Source organism: Hordeum vulgare, chromosome 7H (assembly GCF_904849725.1).
Source record: "Hordeum vulgare subsp. vulgare chromosome 7H, MorexV3_pseudomolecules_assembly, whole genome shotgun sequence".
NCBI lineage: Eukaryota > Viridiplantae > Streptophyta > Magnoliopsida > Poales > Poaceae > Hordeum > Hordeum vulgare.
The window spans coordinates 8,259,937-8,280,884 of record NC_058524.1 but is presented as its reverse complement, the minus strand read 5'-3'; the positions used below and the strand labels follow the sequence as shown (position 1 = coordinate 8,280,884).

The window sequence follows — 20,948 nt, the reverse complement described above, 5'->3', positions numbered from 1 at the left end:
GCCGTGCCTCATCCATGGAGCCGCCGCTCCAGATCCGGGGTTCCCCACGCAGAGGCAGGGCAGCCAAGGCCCCGCCGCCACGATCCTTGGCGCCCCGGGCTTGCCCGGCGGCTGCCTCGCGTGGCGGCGAGAAAGGGAGGGGGAGGGAGTGGGGCGGCTAAGGTTGGGAGGGGGAGGGGGAGGGGGAGCAGAATATCAAGGTCAAGTAGCTAGACCCGTGACATGTTTTACCGGGTAAAGACGACACCAATAAAATCGAAACAGACGGCTGAAATAAGAGGACCGGGGCTCATAGGCTCTATTGAATGTTTTCCATGGCGGAGTTTCTCCAGCAAATCAAATTTGCTTAAAGACATGCCAATAACAAACATATTTAGAAAAGAAGGGGGAATATTACATGCATGGTTCACAGTTCTTTGGTCTGTTTGCCGTTTCGAATTGAATCAGCCCAATCAGATTCACAAGAATACCACAGTTCTTTAGCCTTCTCCAACCATCTTGATTTACTCCAATGGCTAGCATTAACCTTTCGGTTTTGTTCGGTTGCTCAAATCGCCTTCTCAGGGCCTTATGTCTGCCAGCACTAATCCTTTCTCATGCCCAATCACGATCCTGCACCAGTTAACGCATCACGCATTATACATTGGAGGCAACAAAGCCAAAACAAAGAAAAGCAGGACTTTGTGTCTGCAAACACCGACGCCTCCTTACGTTTACATGAATTTTGTAGGAATTTTAAGAATAAGAATTTTGTTGAAAATTTCCTTTGGAGCCCTTTGGTTTGTAGGAATGAACTCCTATTCCTATGTAGGTAGGAATCGGTCCTTCACATTTTAAAGAAAAAGAAACATTACCCTAGGCTCAATGTAAAAATTCCTATCCTATACATCAAATGACATATCTCTTTCCATATAGGAATTGAGATACATGTCGTCTCACTTCCAACGATTTTTCTATTCCTATCATATTCCTATCCTATGAACAAAAAGGATGGCTGAACTATTTTGTACTAAAAAATGCATGCCTTGAATTCCACAACAATAAGCGCAATTAGGATGAGCAAACTCCACACTGCAGAAATTGGTATATTTGCATTGTGATTTCTTATAATTTGCTTTTCAAGGATGAGCACGGTCAGGAAGCGTGATTTTTCCTATTAACCAGATATAAAATATAGCAAGGCACTTTTCACTATATACCTCGTTGATCCCTTCAAACATGCTATAGAATTCACTTCTCCAAGTTTAAACTTCAGCACACGCACAAGCCTGGAAAAAATATGACGATCATAATTAACACTTGTAAATAATAAAATGGTGAGGATTAACGATGAAGATGGTTAAACATCACAAAAATGCCCCAATCAACCATTTTTCAGAAATTTTGAGGGAGACAGGTTAGTGGTAGAATGAAATTGTAAAGCATTATGACGAATTACACTTTGCATTATTCTTACATAGAAGTAGCTATGTCAGTATTCATGAGTGGATAAGCCGATGTGCATCACTGGAATTGTTCTTAATTACATGAAGGTAGCCAATCTAGTTATGGACATACCATCCCATTATTTTATTGTGGGAATACGGAATTTAAGGAGAGGTCTATAAGGGTTAGGCCAGTTGGCTGGAAGCCAGTTCACTTCACTCGCTCATTCCAGTATCCCCTATTATTCTTGCTTGCTCTACCTCTCCTCTCCACCCTAACCCTAGCTTGATCATGGCGAATGTTGGGGCGAGAGGGAAAGCTGCGGCTCGCGAGGAGCAAGAAGTCAGGGGTCTAACCCCAATGATGGTGGTCCCAGAGGGTGCACCACTGTGACGTTGATGAGGAGTCCCCTGAGGTTTGTCAGGCCGTGTTATTCCTCTCTTATCTGAACTTAACTGTTGATGTCAAGCCATTGCAAATTAATGTGGAACCCTGCAGTCACTGGTTTCGCATCCTCCCAGTAGGCGTAGTTTTCCTGTATTTGCATTCATTTCCATCTTACGTTTTAGGTGCTAACACAGGGCATGAGCCTACTGTATGTAGGAATTATTGGATTTGACTTATTTTTGTTGAAAACAAAGTGGTACAATTGAGATCATGCTACCGTCATGAGAGACCTATGTTGTTACTCAGAGGGATGGATATAATGTTATGTGTAACAATTGAATGACTGTTCATGCAAACAAGTCTAATAAATAAGGTTAGAACTGCGTCAGCATCAAAGAACTGCATGCCTTGAAACGACTATGACAACTGCCATAACAAGGAAAAATCTCAGAATTAAACATAATGAAAGTTACACACAACTATATTTGCAGTCTAGTTCATTTTCGTTTGCAATTGCAAGGTTATGCAATTGTTGAAAAAGAGTTTTCTAATAACCAAATATAAGTATGGAAGACATGATACTTTTGATCATATACCTTGTTGATCTCTTCAAACCTGCTATAGCATACACTTCACCGAGGTCAGGGTTGAGCTCATGTCTGGAAGAATGTGATGCACATTATTAGCACTTATACATCTGCTCTAGACTTTACCTTAAAGATTGTGAACTACAAAAAATGTCAAACTAGTGAAATATTCCACAAACTATAATGAATTTATTATCCTTGTTAAGCTTCATGCACTAGCCAAAGCAATCAAAAATTTGAACTATTGGAAAGGGCTAGTGCAATCCACATATACTGTAACACAACTCTGCTTCCCCTCCGGTGGCAGCGGCTACGGGCAGGGATGTGGCGGCGCGGCGCGGGGCGACGATGTCAGCCTCCTTCTAGTGGATCTAGTCCGCAATGCCGATGGTGCCGGCTACATGCGTTTCAGGGATGGACTAGATCTAGGGTTCGTGCTCGGGCGGGTCAGATTGGGCCCGGGGCGGATCAGAGATTTTGCTTCAGGTAGGAGAGGTTGGGATTGACCTGGGATGTGCTCGTAGGGATGCTCGGGCTTCCTACGCGGGTATGATGCTCGTTGGTGGTGGCCCTGATACCGGTGTGTTGGTGCACGGATCGGCGACGGTGACCGTGGGCATGGCATCGAGTGAGCTCGCCTGGCCATGGGCTTGGGGCTGGCTCGCCGGCGATCGTCGACAATCTCGGAGTCGTGTCCCCTCAAGTACACCGGGTATTGGTAGGGGACACAGGTGTGGATGCCTCCTAGGGTGGAGGCGTCTACCTAGACTCGGGGACCGATGCCGGGCTAGGAGCTGATAGACTGGCATTGTTCTTCCACCTGGAGTTATGTGTGACGTGAGGTGCATGACCGACGGTATCTCGCGACAGGGATGCCGGGGCAGTGGCCCCGGATGGCAGGTTGCATACTCGTTCTCCAGTGGGCAGCATTGCAATGATGGTGGCTCCCTTCACAGGTTGTGAGGGCAACGGGAGGTGGGCTAGCAGGTAGCTCGGACGTGCTTTCTCTCCTGGAGAAGTAGCGTCCTGATCCGGATATGGGGATCTAACATCGTCATGCTCCTCTTGGCGGCCTCGTAGTGGCACGGGTGAGTTGCCGAGCGAAAGCTCCGTGCCTTGGCGCCAACAGCGGCGACACCCGCGGGTACCCTTCTCTTTCTGAAGACGTCGTTGCGGTTCTTCTCCTCGTGTCAGGGCTCCGGGTGAAAACCTTTGTCCGATGGACTCGGCGGCGGCGTCTTTCTGCGTTGTTTTCCCTCTTGAGGGCTTTGTCGCGGAGCCTAGGTATGCTAGGTCGTAGCATGGGGGTGTTTAGCTCGCCCGATGTGTGTTAGCGGTAGCGTAGTCGAGTGCATTTTACGTGAGCCGGGTATCTCAAGATCGGTTTGTAAGACGGCTACCTCACCATTTTCTATCGTTCGGCCGTGTACTTTCATGGTTGTTGCTGCTGAAAGAGAGGAGTTGTGTGCGGCTGCTGCAAGAGTTGTTGCTGCTGCCTAAGATGGTGTGAACGACAATGCCTTGCTGAGGTTTTTAAGAAGCTCGTCAAGATCCTCGTGGAGTTGCACTTTGGGCCATGCCTCCTCGGCAAGAAGCGGCTCACAATATCAAACTATCGCCCATGGGCATAAAGGTGGACGGGCCCACAAATTAACTGAGCTGGTCCTCGAGGGCATTGCTGGTTGTGGAGGAGAAGGAGCTTGATGGACACATGATGGGTGCTATTGAGGAAGCATGAGACAAGGCTACTACGGAGAGAAAGAAGTGGAAGTTCATAGACTTTGTGACTTTGTGCTCATGAGCTGGTTGTTGAACTCGGTGGTGCCCTCCATTGGACGCTCTATGGAGGGGCTATCCACATACGTTGCGATATGGACGACTCTGTTCACCCTGTACTCAGGCAAGGGCATTTTTATGCTAATTTATTAGATTGAGGGGAAGACTAGTTGACTGCATCAAGGTGACGACATGTCAGTTATGAAATATGTGGCAGAGCTGCAAACTTTATGGGTAGAGCATGATAACCGTGTTCCTCTCAAACTCTGTGATACGACATCCATCGAGTCAGGCCACAAGTGGATTGCATGTAGGCGTATGTTCAAACTGTTGGAGGGGCTCAGAGGTTGCTTTCATGATAGGACGTCTTGTGCATACTATTGATGCGACTATTACAACAATGTCTCAAGAGGAGGTGCAACTATCTTTGGAGCACGCCTATGTAAAGGTTGTGTCGGCTTCAACATTTGCAGTCATGGAGAGGATGGAGTGGAGAGATTCCAACAACTGTCATATCTATAGGGAGGTATGACATTGGAACTGAGTCTGTCCAACTCATGACAGAGGCAGAGGGATGGACTGGCAGAGGCATGAGCGCTAGAGGGAGAGGTGGATACTCAGGGACCTCATGGGGGTTATGCTCCTAGGGGCAGAGGTGGTACTTAGAAAACTCAGGGGGTCATAGGGCTCACATGGCAGTTGCAGGAGACAATGGGATGTCAAAAGGCAAAGATGCAGATGATGCTGACTATGAAGACTTTGCTCACTAGGCCTCCATCGATGAAGGTAATTTGGACAAGGCATCTCTTGCTACTAATGGGAGTGGTCCAGAGTGGGTTCTTGACTATCAAGCATCTAAGCATGTTGCAAGTAATGCATGCACGTTCAAGTCTTACACTAAGCATCATTTTTCTCACACATGGAGTATACAAACTGCTCATGACACAAAACAACGTGTCAAAGGAGTTGGCACAGTAAAGTGCACTCCGACCATTTCCATATCCTTTGTTTTACATGTGCCAGCTTTCCTTGTCAACTTGATCTCTTTCTGTGCTCTAATTGATCAAATAGACCATCGTGTGATATTTGACAAATTTGATTGCATGATTCAGGAGGGATGAACGATGCAGATTATTGGGACTAGCACCAGGCGTAGGGGTCTCTGGTACATGGACGAGGAGGTGCAACCAGAATTAGTGTGTGATACGACCATGGAGGACAAGGAAAAAAAGGCGACGTTCCATCATTGTAGGATCGGGCGTGTATCTTTTGTTAAAATGAGTAGAATCTCTCAAGATGTTATGTGTGGGATAGGAAAGGGCAAGTTGACATGTGATGCTTGTGAATATGCCAAACACACAACTTCCTCATATGTGTGTAAGGGGCTTACAAGCATATCTTCTTTTGTGTTGTTTCATTAAGATGTATGGACTTGCCCAATTGTGTCAATGAATGAAATGAAGTGATTTTTTGCATTTATCAATTTCTATTCTCATATGACTTGGATTTATTTGATGCGTCACAAAGATGAGGTGTTTAGCTATTTATGTGATGAGTACTTATGACAGCCAAATACATTGAGCAACCGAATACCAACAAGAATACTAGGCATGAAATCTCCGCGGACTAAGTTTGTTATTCCCAGTTGTTTGATAGTACTTGTTTTGCTCGAGATCCGTGACCTTCTTTCAGGAAAATTAATCCACAAGAAACAAAGTGTATTTTTCTAGGCTATTCTTCTGGTCGCAGGGGTATAAATGTTGATGTACCTTTGAGAAACGCAGGCTTGTAAGTATTGATAAAAGCTTCACGGAGTCTGAGTCATTATATGATGAGCCAATAGATCTAAGTGTATTGTTTCAAGAGCTTGACCACTTCCATTTTGTACAAGATGGTCAAAGAAGGCTATATCTCACACTCAAGATCATTCTGTGAACATAAACACTAATGATGATGTGCTGGTTCAAGTGCAGCCAATTATGGGTACAATTCCAGTTGTTACTCTAACTAATGTTGATGTGCAGGTTTTGGTCCAGCCAACAGTGAGTTCCATTCAAATTGGTGATCTCCCACTCCCTATTTGAGATTGGTGGCAGAAGATTCCTGTAGTGTATTCTCAGCGGCTACCATATGTGTAGAAGTAGCAACAAGTGCGGGGGGAGCAGTCACTGTAGGGGGAGTAGCAACAAAGTGATGGAAGCTCATCTCACAAAGTGGAACTACCTATTGCGTTGTGAAATGGACACATGAAGTGCCACATAAGGCTTTACCACCAGAGGTTTTCTATGATCATGACATTGGAATTTTGTGTCTTACGATGTTTTGTCTCCTTTGTATAGTGTTTGTTGTCTTCTTTCAAACTATGTCAACCACAAAGTATTGGAAGGGTGCAAAGAAAGATCTGACGTGGCGTGAAGAAATAATAGAGGCATTGGAAGCACCAAGGAAAAAAGAAGACGTGTGTGCTAACCATATCGCGAGCAAAAACAAAAGTGGCGAGTTGTAAGTGGATTTATACTATGAAGCAAAATCCCAAGCGGAAGGTGGAACAGTGTATGGCCAGATTGGTCGCTAGATAGTTAAACGTATGGAATTGATCATGATGAGACGTTTGCTCTAGTGACAAAGATGAACACTTTAAGGATATTGGTCTCCCCTGATGCAAACTTCGGGTGAAAGTTGCATCAAACAGATGTCAAGAATGCCTTTCTGGATGATGAGATGTAGGAAGAAATCCTTGTATATGCGGTTTGAACCAATCACCGAGGGCATGGTTTGATAGGTTTAGACGAGCTATCTGCGGTATGTAGTATGATCAATATAACGATGATCACACAATGTTCTAAAAACACTCTGATAAGAAGATCACTATTCTTGTTGTGTACGTGGATGGCATTATCATCACTAGAGATTATAAGGAGGAAATGCAGATATTAAAGGGGTGTCTAGGCATGGAATTTGAGGTGAAGGATTTAGGCAACCTAAAATACTTCGTTGGCATTGAAGTGGTTGGGTCAGATAACGGAATATATTTGTCTCAAATGAAATTTGGCTTGGATCTTTTGATGACATGGACATGATGGAATGTCGTGTTGCCCCCATTCCGATTGAACAAAACTATCAAGTGGCAACACAATCAAGAGAGCTGGTGAATAAGGAAGATTACCAGAAACTAGTTGGGAGGTTATTGAACTTGTGTCATACTAGGCCTAACATTACTTATGTCGTGGGCATGGTGAGCAGATACATTCATGAACCAAGGAGTGGGCGTCTTGATATTGTGCAAAAAATCCTAAGATACTTGAAGGGAACTCTAGTTAAAGTGTGGATATCTTAAGGTGGATGGCTACAGTAACTCTGATTGTTCTAATTGTCAAGATGATAGATGGCCAAACTTCTAGCTATTGTATGTTTGTTGGAGGAAATTTGGTGTCATGGGGAAACAAGAATCCAAGGGTTGTGCCTAAATCAATAACAAAAGCTGAGTATATAGCCTTATCTCAAGGGTTGAGTGAGATGCTTTGGGTGAAACACCTTTTGTGCGAATTGAAACTTTTGAGAAAGGGACCCTTGAGGGTGTGGCGTGACAATCAGTCGGCTATAAGCTTTGCTAATAACGCAAATCAACAACAAAAGCTGAGTATATAGACTTATCTCAAGGGTTGAGTGAGATGCTTTGGGTGAAACACCTTTTGCGCGAATTGAAACTTTTGAGAAAGGGACCCTTGAGGGTGTGGCGTGACAATCAGTCGGCTATAAGCTATGCTAATAACGCAGTTCAACATGGTAGAACTAAAGATATGCAAATTGACCACTTCTTCGTTAAGGACAAACTTGATGCTGAGATTATCAGCCTCGCTCATATCAGCTTTGGACAACAAGCTGGAGATTGGTTGAAAAAGGAACTACAAACAAAAGATTGTAACTTGGCATGTAAGAAGATGAAAATAACAATATATCTACCACCCATCATGAGAGGGGGGGGGGGTTGTTGTTGAACCGATATGGGCCCAAGCCCATATAGATAGCTAACCTAGGAGAGGTGCATCGAGTGTACCCATGCCTGAAGCTTCCATAGGAGACAAAGCTGCGAGGTACGTCTCTCGCCCGACTCAACAATTCACATACCAATTTAGTTTTATTCTTTATTTTTCTATATGTCCTTTTATTCGAGTATTTAACAAAAGACTACCAATTTCTAACCAACCCTAGCAAGAAACTACCACTCTACAATATTAGAAGCAAAATACTATTTTTTCTAATCTATGGTAAAAAAACTACCAAGTGAGACAAGTCACAGATTTCGTCAAAATTAAACTGGATTATGACAGGATTGGTCCACACGTAAACGTTGACGTGGCACAGTAATCAACTCTGCTTGATTGAACGTTATGTTGACTATTATGACATATGAGACCTACATGTGGACATCAATCCCCTTCTTCATCCAAATATTATCACCGGGACATTTCATAAAACATACTGTGCTGCAGCGCGAGCTCGCCGTCGGCCTTGCTATCCTCCACGCTGCCGCCCGAGCTGGCCATGGCACGCGCCGTGCTCGAAGCTGGTGTCTGCACGAGTTTCCATGTCGGGTGAGTTAACCTCCGCACCGCTGGCCAAGCTGGCCATGGTAGGCGACACACTCGAAGTTGTCCTCCGCGTGAGCTTCCATGCCGGGCGAGCAAGCCCGCCGTGATGGCTGGCCTCGATGCCACTGGCCTATACCGTAGCCAGTTTTTTAATGGAGGGCGACCAGCCGGCTGAGAGGTCAATGGTGCAGCGATGGCGGCCTCGTACCAGCTCGAGAGCCTCTCTGACTTCGACGTCGTGTCCGCCAACAAGAATGGCAACATGGCCTGCTTGTTAATTAATCAATCAAGTCTTCAACGGCGAGGCGCCTAGCTCGATTGGAGGCGATTGGAAGTCACCGGAAATGTCCATGCATAATTTCATAGGAAGGAGATATAACTGACATGTGGGCCCCACATGTTAACAGTTAAAGTAACGGTGTTGACTTTTTCAGTCCGGACGGGCATAGCCTATCATAATCGGGTTTAATAGGACAATTATCACACATTGCAGTTTTCGGCCATAATAGAAAAAAAATCAGTAGGTTTTTTTCTATTTTTGTAGTGGTAGTTTCTTGCTAGGGTTGGTTGGAAAGTGGTATTTGTTTTGTTAAATACACATTTTTAATCCGTTAAATCCTTTATATATTTGTCAATCTAGTGTCAATAGGATATATTCTCGATGGTAGTGGACTAGTAATTTTGAAGCCCAATCTGGTGTCAAGTTTTTTCGTGATTTCACAAGGATTAAAGCTGAATGGGATTAATGAAGTATAGGTATATACAAAACTTGGTCATCTAAACAAAGATCGGAGCTTGTCAAAATTTTGTCTTCCAAATTGCTAAAGCTGAATTTGGATATTAGTGCCTCCAACAGAACAAAAAGTATCGTAATATCAATACTAGAAATTGGGTTACAAATTAACCATATTGATAATTTAAATTTCAAGTAATCAACACTCCAAATTCAAACAAAATACAGTGACTACAGGGGTGTTGATAATTTTTCGATAAAGGACAATTTTCATTGATTCATATTGAAGCATCGCGAGTGTTAATAATTAATAATTACCGGAAGGTGGTGGAGTCCCATAAACGAACTGACCCGTCCCATGAACCTGTAATGAGTATTGGAAGATCCCGATGGCAAAACGCAATGTTAACAACATCCATGTGCCCTTTCAGTGAATGAACACACCTCTGTGTCTCACAGTCCCAGATCTGACACAAGGAGCAAAACTCATGATTGAATAAATATTCTGTCAGTATGATAAAGGGCTAGTCTATTCTTTAGTGAAAATGCTATACCTTAGCAGTTTTGTCTTGTGAACCGGTGATCAAGTATAGCTTCTGACCCAGACTGAAGTAATCCAAACACATCACTGAATCTGAATGGCCAGACAATATGTGCTTACATTCACCCGAATGCAGATTCCAAAACTGCAATTTCAAGCAAATACATGTATCAGGAAAACTTGGAACATCCAAAATGATGTTTACTGCATGCATGCATAGGAAATCTAAACAAACCTTTACTGTATTGCCCTGGGCACTGGCAAACATATCAGTGTCCTTCGGGTTAAACGCAACTTGCTGCACAGTATCGCATTTATCAAGACAACTATTGGCATCAAATGTTTTTATCAATTGCCAGTCTTTTCCATAGTCCCATAGCAAAATTTTACCATCACAGGATGCTGATAGCACATAGGGCTTAGTTCCATGGATAGCCAAAGACTTGATAGATGTTGAGTGTTCATGTAGAACGTGGATTCTACTTTGTGAATCACAATTATACACGCAGAGTAGTCCACTAGTAAAACCAGCCAAAATCCATTGCTCACGGGCTATAAATTTAACCAAACTAACTGCAATGAGATAGATATCAAATGTTATATTGCTGAAATGTGAGATGGCAAAAATAAAAACATTAGGTCAATGTGGTGAAAGTCAGAAGCATGCCTTTTCCCCCCTTCAACTCAACCAATTCCACTTCCTGCGGGTAGATATGTGCACAGAAGTCAATTACTTCTCACATACGAGAATATTAAGCACGGTAACCGAGCAAAACTGAGATGGTTAGGAATGTTAAATAGCTGGAGTAGCCAAGTTCGACGAAGTGCTAGTCGAAATCAACATATTAGCAGTAGCATATGAGTAATGGTAATATCAGTTTAATAATTTATTGATTTGTGTACACCAGCAAAAATCTACACATATGGTTGACTAGTATGTATACACGTGCAATGCACGTCTTAGCAATATTGTTCCGATGATGATTCTTGTAAAAGAAAAAAAGAAGACGTATGGTACTTTGCAGTCAATTTCAGAGCAAAGAGAATATTCCATGTATGCATGCATAAATGAAAAGAAAATAAAAGAAAATTGGTAAGTGGTATGATATAATTCACCTACGTTGACACCCAGATATTTTCATAGGAAGAAAATATAGATGTATGTGATGGACCCCACAAATTATTTACTTTCTTTCTCCTACCGTATGCTTATCTTGTACACAAGCTCTCTGCCTGACGCCCTGGCGCATGCAACGTGGGGAGAAGATCCGAGGTGTGATGCGAACAGGTGATGGTTCCAGAAACAATAGATGCAGCTACAGGCTACTGTGCACTGCGAATCCTTTGAGTCTCAACCGTTCGATTTATGAGACCAACGGCTAGGATTGATGTTGTAGCAACAATTCAAAACTCGTACACTATAGAATAGAGATATAGATATATATATGCACAAGATTACCACGAAATCGCCATGCCAAGTGGTTTCCTTGCACTCTGAGGTCACCACGCACATGACTGCGCCGCTCATCAAGACCTAGAGTTAACAGTCCGGCAGTCCCCAACGTTCTGGTCTCATCAGCAAGATGTGTGAAGGCATTATTTATGTTCATATAATGAACAAGCCATCTGAAAACAGTACGAGGGAGAGATCCGTCCCAATGGTAACCAGTATGATTACCGGGCTAAATGTATCATCAATGCCATGCCTGGTTCCTAGGAGAAGCCCCAAATTACCCACTATGACCTTCAAGGGATCCCCAGGATTAAATAAGCTGCTCCTTAACCAGCTTATTCTAGAAGCCCAATCAAAAATCTAGATAGGAGACATCATATTCTCGAAGCCCAAAAAAGTCACCAAAGTAATTGGCCCTCAACTTATGCAAAAAGGGCCAGTCACCCAAAAAAGGCCATGCATGCTCATGGTCCATTTGGTGTGTCCAGTCCCTCCAGCCCATAACACCTCCAATTACTTGGCCGAGCAGGAAATTGCCTCCCCACATTGAGCTATATCTGGTACCATGAGGTAGTGAGTGTATACTTAGACGCATCACTTAGGAAATGACGAGCTTGGTTCTACTGCGATGAGAACAAGGTGACGTGGATGGTCGCCAGAGGTGGAGGGGAATGTTGGTTTGTGATATTGTACCCAGTCCCCCAATCATTTTTCTTATCAATTCCCAACCCTAGCCACCCATGCCTCCATCCCCTCTCAACACCACCGGCTGAAGCCCATGTGGCTGAAGGCGGTTCATGAGGTCACTATGGCTCGTTGTTCTCATCTCATCTCTAGATGGAACCTGTCACGGGTGCTACACTCCAAATCCCTCATCTTTGGTGCCTTCCCCCCTGTTGTTGCTCGTGTGGTGGTAGGTCACGTCCCCACCATTCTTATTTGACCCGCTTGGTCGTGGCTCGCGGTTGCTTTAGTTTGTACCGTCGAACGATTGCCCCCCCCCCCCCCCGCGCTATCCTCGCTGCCCCATCTAGTTGGTCATCCTGGGTCAGATGGCCAGATTTGGCAGTAGCTCTACCGGATTTGGCCGAGATGCCCCATGTCGGTTCGTATCCGACCAGGAGACTTTCATTGGTCATTGTTGGTTTGAGGTGATCAGGTCATGAGAGGCATAGGTCTCAATTGGCTTCATCTCGTGTTGTGTCTACTTCCCCTCATCATCGGACCCTAGTGGGTTTTGTCCCTAATGCCTGCATGCAACGTCCTACTACCCTCGAGTTGGTGCTCGTCCCCTCATGGTCATCCCCTCCATCTGGTTGCTCTGGCGGCATTGGACTGGTGTTCTTGGTGCTTGGCGATGTTGCATCTTGTCTCGCTCATGTGGTGGCATCTCCAGGCTGATGGTGGATCCTTGCCTTCGATGCTTGTGCTTCAGTTGCTATCGTTGTTGTCGTTATGGTAGTCGAGTTGATGTCGTGTTGGCCCTTGTGGTGCATGATTTTTGCTTCCTTACCTTGTGACATATTATGTTGGGACTCGTCTATGGATCGATCACATCAAATCACGATAAATACGCGCACACAAAAAACTGATAGCCAAAGGCCATTGTCGTGCCTTTCTTTTCTCCTTTTCTTTTCACGGTGTTACACCCTCCGTCGACCAATGCTGTTTATATATACACGGCCTTACTCAACCGACCCATGTAACCAATCCCTACACGGACTACTACTAGACGCAAACAATTACCTAGTTTACTAACTAATATAGTCCAAAGTGGACTAGTAATCACACGGAAACCTGGCCTCCACGTACCAAACCTGACACGCATCTAGCCAAGTTCATAGCAGTTTGAACCAGCTATAAACTTTGACACGATACTACTTCAAGATTAAAGTAACAATCTCTCCCTAATCTTAACATTGTCTTCCGCTCTTCTTCGGTCTTGGCTCGTTGAAGATTCCTCCCTTGTCGACTCATACATCTCGCACCACGACAAGTCGAATTGATAGGCTTCATTGATCGCAACAACTTCTTTCCAATTTTAACTTGGTGAATTTACTGATCACCTCAAATATGCATTGGACTACCTAATCATGGTAGTAACCTATGAAATACACCATCCGGTTGTCTACACCATCCACCTTAGCAAGATATATGCCGGCTCCTTGTGGATCACACCACCCCGTGCATTACATCATGCACTCCAACCTCATGTAGAGACATGGCCTCATTGAAGAGACTCACCTTTATTGGTTTACCGCCCCCACATAGTTGAACCTGATCCTTCCGTCGAGACATATAGACGACCTGGACGCTTCATCTTCAACGCCTCCTCACAGAGATGAGCACTTGGACATGTCGACTCTGACATGACGACGACAACCGACCGACCGTGCAAACCCGCATGACTCCTTGACTCCCTTGGACGACACGACCGAACGTGTTAACACACACGACTCCTTGACTCATATATTTTCTACAGACGATGATCTTGGGAACATACCGGCACCACACCCTGCACCACCGCTTCCGTCAACAATCTTCTTCCACTGCCTTCCCGACGACAAAATGTCATCTCCCTCCTTGCCACTCCACCGAACGATGATCACCTGAACCTCCTCGTCGTTGCACCACCTAGCGATAACATCGCCCGCCCCAAGGTGCTACTACATCGCCACCCTCGGCCAAGCGCATCTTCTGATACCAATTATTGAAACTCACCCACGGATCGACCACACAAAATCACTACGAACACGCACACACAAAAAATTGATGGCCACAGGCCCTTGACGTGCCTTTATTTTTCCTCCCTTTGTTTTCTCCTTTTCTCTTCATGGTGTTACAATCTCCGTCGACCAATTTTGTGTATATATACACGGCCTGACCCAACCGACCCATGAAACCAATCCCTACACGGACTACTACTAGACGCAAACAATTACCTAGTTTTACTAACTAATATAGTCCAAACCGGACTAGTAATCACACGGCAACCTGACATGCATCTAGCCAAGTCCATAGCAGTTTGAACCAGCTACAAACTTGACGCAATACTACTTCAAGATTAAACTAACATACTACTGTTCTAAACTAGGCTGGGTTTGCTTTGGCAGTCTCTAGGTCGTGGATCGCCAAGTTTTGGGTTAGTTATCCTTATGCTGTTTTAGTTTGTGTCGTGTCACTTGTATTGGGTCATGCCTTTCTTTGGCATTGTATAAACTTCTTTCTTAATCAAAGAAAACGAGGTTAGGCGGCTAAGTAGCCCGAGGACCTATGGTTAGACGATTATTTGGAAATTTTCTTTCCATTAAAGTACAAAAATCCGTCAAAATTTCCCGAGTACAACATGTGTTTATGTTCTTATATACTGAAAAAATTGTATTGCTCGTAAGAAATTCTGGAGTGAGTTCAGTCACTTGCCTTTGCATGGTAGTTCATTTGGAAAGACTTGCCTCCTTGGGTAATGACCATCCTGTATCGCAAGAGAAGGATTTTTCTTAATTAATGCAATCATAGTGCAAACAGAGAACTCAATTTCTGCACCAGCACGAGAAATTGATCCACTCACCATGGATCTATTGGATGCAGTTCTATTGTCGACACTGACTTTAGTTTGGATATGGTCTATTCGCAAACACCCATAGAGATTTGTCAGAAATATTTCAGAATTGGTTGCGCATAGGTTGATACAAATGAAAACCTGGCAAAGTCCCCTCAAAAAGAAAAAGAAAAAGGACAAAGGTTGGACTCACCTTGGAGGTTATAAAATCTATGGCCAGCTCGATGTGATGCACATTTCGGCCCGTCTTTGGTTTGAACATTTCATGTGCAACATCCTCAGTCGTCAAACTCTCCTCTACGATGGTGCTCTTCACAGTGACCACCTCAGGCTTCAAGCTTTTGTGTTTTTTTGAAGAAAAAAAGGTTACTAGAGGATCTAGCCTCGACTGTGGTGACAGAACTCCTTCGCTCGGTAATATGGTGCACTTCGCTGTACTATATATACTGAAAGCCACATGGTAATCAGTAACGTTGCATATCTTCAGTGTGCTTGACATGATTTGCGCAACAGGGAAGCGCAACTGGAGGGGGTCAACCTTGATCAGCTCACTGGGGACAGCTAATGAGCTTATCTAAAACAAATTAAGAAGTAAGCGCTCGATTGGTGGGAGTAGGATAGACATGCAATTGAAGAACTTGGGCTCAAGGTAACAAATACATCATTACTATTATCACTTTGATAGAAATACATCATTATTTAGTTCCAACATGTTTACGTCATCAATGACAAAAATGGAACTCGGACCATTATCACAACATTTATTAATACCAGCTTTCAAGGCACAAAATGTAACTCCGACCATTAAATCAAGGGCATACAAAACTGGTAGCAATAACCATTCAAACGCTCTGATCTTCCCGCTTTCCTTCCTCTCCTTGGTCTATTCTTTCCCTTTCTCCAGCACCATTTTCTTTTTCTCCCAGCCCCCTGTCCCCATTATCTCCTGGATCATGTGATCCATACTGTTGAATTGGATTCTACTTTGGCAAGAGCTGCATCATGGGGCACCCACAAACAGCTTCTTGCACAGCCACACCAGAGTGCGACCGGACAAGGTGCCGGTCAGGACCGGCGTGGCCCATCCCAGATGAGCACGGCAAGGGACAAGCAGGAGCTACAATGTCGGTGCGGTCATCTACAGCCTCATCTAACAGAGGGTATGATCGAGGCCGGCGACAACAGGAGCTACAACGTCGGAGCCCATGTTTATCTTTTTTCTTCTGTTGTACTACCACCAGTGAGTGGGCTCTTGAAGTACCACTGACATGCAATTAGCAATGGGCGCTGTCAGTGGAGGGGGTTTGCGAGCTGTCAGTAGAGGCTCACTTTGCTATAGTGCCTATTAAGTTTTAACTACCACATATCCGTAGATGCATTCAAGCATGACTTACTAGACATGAAACTAAGAAACATCTACTAAATAACACATTCTTCTGTTATATCAAAATTAACCGCCAAAGAAAAGTTGCTTTTGCTACATAGTACATGTCGATCCTATACTTGCGTGCCAGCTATAAATATAGTTAATCTAAATAATATTGTATTCCTTCTAGTTCCCTAAGAGTATCTAGAGGTGTATGGAGATGTGCTTAGCTTTACACAGGTTCGGTTTTTTTTTTCATAGATAGATATCATGGATGCTTACCTGTTTAGCACGACAGCATCATTAGACACCTCTGCTTAAGAGGTGCTGAAGTACCATGCAAAGATAATTGCATTCTAGTAGATCAAATATTTTTTTGTAGAGGAGGAAAAAACCTGGCATGTGCATCAATTGATGCACACAACCATATATTAAGCCAAAGCACTGGCTTACAGAAACACAAAGAAAAAGAAATCATGGCCAGTTGAACAGGCCTCTTGATAGTCTTTTCCAACATAGTTGATTAATGATGTCGGTATACTCTTTCACTTCAAGCATCCATCCATGAACATCTAGTGCTGTGGAGGTTCTAAAAGCAGTTGTTTTTTACATTGGCCTAGTCAAAATTTTACTACAAGTCTCTTTTTAAATATATATATCAGATACACAAACTGACAAACACGATAAGTATATATTTTCTAGGAGATTAAAATATCAAAATTACACTTAGCAGACAATACATGCACAAAACAACAACTTTTGGAGAATTGTGGGGAGTAGTTTGTAAAAACACTTGGAGAATTGGGGGAGTATAGTTTGTAAAAAAGATTAAGTCTGTCTGGCCAATTTGCCCCACTTATGTGGTCATACTGTTCTCCTCAAATCAATATAACTGACATTTTATAGAAAAATAAATGTAATACACTCTATTTAGTTATTAGGGAACTCACCTCTTCAATCATTTGACCTGTGTCTTCCTTGGAACCCATGACAGCGGCGGTGTTCTCTGCACTGCGATCCTTCTTGCCCTTCAGGCCTATTTCCAACCGTGCTAATCCTTTGGTGCTCTGCACACCACCATATTTCCTGTCCTCCAGGTCTATATCTACCAGTACTAATCCTTTTTCATTTCCGATCGCGATCCTACAATAAATTAACATGTTGCTCATTACATTGGGCTTTATACTAGAGATAACTGATGCAGAGGCTTGATGTAGAACTCACATTTTCTAAAAATAAGATTTTTGGCATTGAAAGAAACAGGGCCAAAGAAAAAACTAACAATTGTACTCCCTCCGTCCGGAAATACTTGTTCTAGAAGTAGATGTATCTAGGCTTATTTTACTTATAGATACATCCATTTTGTACATTTCTATGACAAGTATTTCCGGAGGAAGGGAGTGTGGATAGATTTACCCTTTTTGTACAAAAAAAGCAGTTTATGTGATTTTCTAAATAAAATATAGGGACTAAAATAGATTTTTTCGTAGAACTCAATTTGTTGAAATCAAAGTGGTACAATGCAGACCATGCTATTATCATAAACAACCTATGTTGTTACACAAAGGTCATAGATATAACGATATGTGTAATAATTGAATGACTATTCATTCGAACAATAAGTCTAATAAGATTAGAACTGCATCGGCATCAAAAGATTGCAAGCCTACGAAGGGCCATGACAAGCGGCATTCAGAAGAGCAAACCCCAGAATTAAACATACTCAAAGTGAAAACTACACTACTATATTTGCAGCCTAGTTCATTTTCATTTGCACTTACAAGGTTTTTTTTCGGAAGGGAGGCAAAGATTTGCCTCAACTATCAATTTTTTTTAAGAAAAGGAGGTTAAGACCCTCGGCCTCTGCATCAATCGCTCAATACAGCCATCTTTATTACTTATTCAACAAAGGTCTGACAAGAACATACATCAAGCCACCCGAAGTCCCCACTCACACCTACAAAACGTGACAATGTGAAGTGCTCTCACTCTGCATATCTAAAAACGGTGTCTTCGCCGATCTATCCACATAACGTATCGGAACTAACAACCGGTGCAGCAAACCTAAAGCGTACACCACATGCACACGTTTTAGAAGTCGTCATCATCATCGAACCGCTGACCCATCTTCAGGAGAGAAATCCGCATCATCCATGCCAGTCCGGCCATCCGTCGACGCCACCATGGCGCCCAACGGCGCCACCTCCCTGCGCTCATCCATCCAGACGCGAAGACTCTATAAGACCTGTCGTGCGTAGCACCTGCCGAACATGCATGACAAAGCGTAGCACCTGTCGGCCAGGCATGACCTGACATCACCAGCGAAGCTCCGTGCAAGACGAAGACGCTCCACCGTCTGCCTCTGTCTTCCAGCGCTGCTCCACAAACAATCCTCCCTAGAGAGGAACGACACCACAATGCCGCCATCGTCCGATCTGGAAAACTAGATCCTAGGGTTTCCCCTCGAGCATCACGAGTGGATCGACCTCCCTGCACTCATCCATCCAGACGCGAAGACTCTGTAAGTTCTCTCGTGTGTAGCACCTGCCGAACAGGCATGACAATGCGTAGCACCTGTCGTCTAGGCATGACCTGACATCACCACCGAAGCTCCGTGCACGACGAAGATGCTCCACCTCCTGCCTCTGTCTTCCAACGCTGCTCCACAAACGATGCTCCCTAGAGAGGAACGACACCGCAATGCCGCCATCGTCCGATCTGGAAAACCAGATCGTATGGTTTCCCCTGGAGCAACACGAGTGGATCGACAGTAATTACAGGACGAAGCCTTCATCAAGGTAACGACGTAGAACGCCGCCGTCCACCGTCGGCTCCGTTTTCACCGGCAACTATGTCTCCCCGACTCGCAGCCGGGACTAGATGATAGATCTGAAGATCCGATCACCCAGCCTCAGGACGACCACCTCCGACGTAGGAGATGACCACCACCGCCATAATCCTCGTGATGCGATGCAGACCCGGAGTGCCTCCGCGAGTCGTCGCCGAGATGCAGCAGATTGAGGACGAGATGCAGCCGCCCTCCTGGACCTGAAGGTCGTAGATCGAGCCCGGGACGTATCCCGGCCGCCGCTGCCGTCTTCTCCTACCGACCCCGCCGGCTACAGCAGAGTCCCCCCGACACGCCCCGGCCGCCGCTGCCCGCCATCCTCGTCATAAGGGGTCCAGGTCTGGCCGCCGCTGCCCACCATCCTGGTCATAAGGGGTCCAGGTCTGGCCGCCGCTGCCCGCCATCCTCGTCATAAGGGGTCCAGGTCTGGCCGCCGCCGCCTTAGATCCCGGGACGCAAGAGGAAGTTCGCCGCCGCCGCGCCACAGGGCCGGCGGCGGCAGAGGAGTGAAATGCGCGGGGGTTGAGGGGAGTTGTGTGGAGACAGCCCGGTGCCTCAACTATCAAACAAGAAATAATAGACTTACACAAAAGCGCCACAATTATGTATAGTACACAAAACTACCACAACTGGGGCTTGGGTAACGGATTGGTATCACGTTGTTTGTGTTTTCAAATCAGTACCGCTTTTCAAGCATGGCATTACTTATCGCATTAACAGCCGCTTGACCACTGTCTAACATAAATAATAATTTGCGAGGCCGGTTACTCGCCAATGACATGGCACTGGCACATGAGGCACATGCCGCTCGTGTTGACTAGGACAAAATCGGCTTGGTGCATCGGCTTCGCTTATAACCTATTCAACACCAGAGCTAGCGCAGCCAAGGAGTCGTTCCTAGCGGCGGTGGAGGATGGCACGACGAGCAGTCAGAGCGTGGGTTGCGGCGGCGGTGGAATGGGTCCCGTCATCATGTCCTCGTCGAGGAGCACAGCGGTGAGCGGGGCACACACGCGAGCTCCCCCAACATCTCACCCGAGAGGCGGTTGCCGATGAGGTAGAGCAGCTTGACGTTAGCCTGGCATAAGTATGGCAGGCAGGTTTCAGAGTAATCTAGGAGTGAATCATTCGACTTGATTATTCAGCTTGACGTTGCGGAGTGCAATGGGAAGGCCAGCGGGGACATGCCGACGAGCACATTCGACTTGAGGATATGCAGGTGCCTTGAGCGAGGTTGAGGCCCCCGAGAACGAGCATGGTGACATGTCCGACAATGTTGCACAGGTGCAGAGCTTAGGCACTGTGGAGAGGTGCCACGACAGGCAATTGAATGTGTCATGGGCTGCCTTGAGAGCGAGAATCTTATCTGCATCGCTGTCGTCTCTGATGTTAAAATAAATTCTAGGTATGGGGTCGATCCACCTAGGAACAAGACAATAACACGATGACGACATCAAGATTTGTTAACGAGGTTCGGCGAACTCGCCTATTTTCCGAAGCAATGATTACGGGTGTTCCTTTCCGAGATACCGCAACACTAGCCAACCGGGCGCCGGCAGAAGCCGTCGGCTCCCCCTTGCGAGCCTGTCGCTATCTAGTCGTCATGGGTTACAACGTGGGGTGCCTCCTCATATATAAGAGGCCAAGTGTACAACGTGTCCGAATATGACACTACATGTAT

At 45.0% G+C, this 20,948-nt stretch overlaps 1 pseudogene; it reads right to left on the bottom strand.

Moving 5' to 3' along the window:
* Nucleotides 1-390: 390 nt before the first annotated feature.
* The window catches only part of LOC123413413, a 62,487-nt pseudogene continuing 41,929 nt past the window's right edge, over nt 391-20,948 (bottom strand).